Genomic DNA, 758 nt, shown 5'->3' on the forward strand with positions numbered 1-758 from the left:
CATTCATGACCGTCTAAGGACAAGCCTAGAAAAATAAGCTATTTTAGGTCAAAGCAGCACGAGTGGTGAGTCGGGGGAGGAGAGGGTATTGTCAAGTTTTTCTTATTATATCTTGATATTCCTCCACTTGTTACAATTTGTACCACTTCGTAATAAAACAAACTAAAGTGAGAAGAAAAAACTAAGCCCCAACAGTTGGTCGAGTCTTTAAACAGGAAACTTAGTTATTGCTGACACTGGTTGGGGGAAGGGGGCGGAAGAGGTGGAGCTTCTATAACACACTCTAGGCCACGCCCACCTCCCGCGGCCAGTGGCCTCTCACGTGTGTCCCGGAAGGCTCTCCTTTGGCGCATGCGTACTCGCCCGAATTTGCCTGGCCTTGGAGGGGCGTTCAGAGGCTTTGGATTTGACCCCGGCAGGCTACCGTCGTGGCGACCGGAACGGCACCTGAGGTTTGCTTCCGGGCCTCTCTTTTGCTTCCCTTTCCCTCCCTCCCTCACGCTTCTTCCCCTCCCCCTGCTCCCTTTCCTTACGGTTTCGTTCTTCCCCATCGAGGCCGACCCCAGATTCTCGAGCCTGGGGTCCGCTTGGCGAAAAAGAACTGTTGTAGCTGGAAGCAGGGAGGTGTGGGAACTACTGCTAATTGAGGTATTTGGAGACCAGGGGCACGTCTGGAATGTTTTGTTTGTGGGAGGAGGTTGGGCGAGGGTGGGAAGGAAGTCTTCCCCGGGCGGGGAGCGGGGGCGGGGTTGAACTGG

The 758-nt window shown here is 54.1% G+C and overlaps 1 protein-coding gene across 3 annotated transcripts in view; it reads left to right on the top strand.

Moving 5' to 3' along the window:
* The first annotated feature begins 378 nt into the window (after positions 1-378).
* SETDB1 (SET domain bifurcated histone lysine methyltransferase 1) overlaps positions 379-758 on the top strand; it is a 33,724-nt gene continuing 33,344 nt past the window's right edge. For 2 of the 3 annotated variants that reach the window (XM_077772558.1, XM_077772560.1), the window contains exon 1: positions 497-648. The gene's annotated coding sequence lies outside the window, so the exon portion shown is untranslated. Of the gene's footprint in view, positions 453-496; positions 649-758 lie in introns of those variants that run through there. The other variant, XM_077772559.1, reaches the window with a different exon arrangement.

This window comes from Crocuta crocuta, unplaced genomic scaffold, assembly GCF_008692635.1.
Source record: "Crocuta crocuta isolate KB4526 unplaced genomic scaffold, BGI_CrCroc_1.0 scaffold415, whole genome shotgun sequence".
NCBI lineage: Eukaryota > Metazoa > Chordata > Mammalia > Carnivora > Hyaenidae > Crocuta > Crocuta crocuta.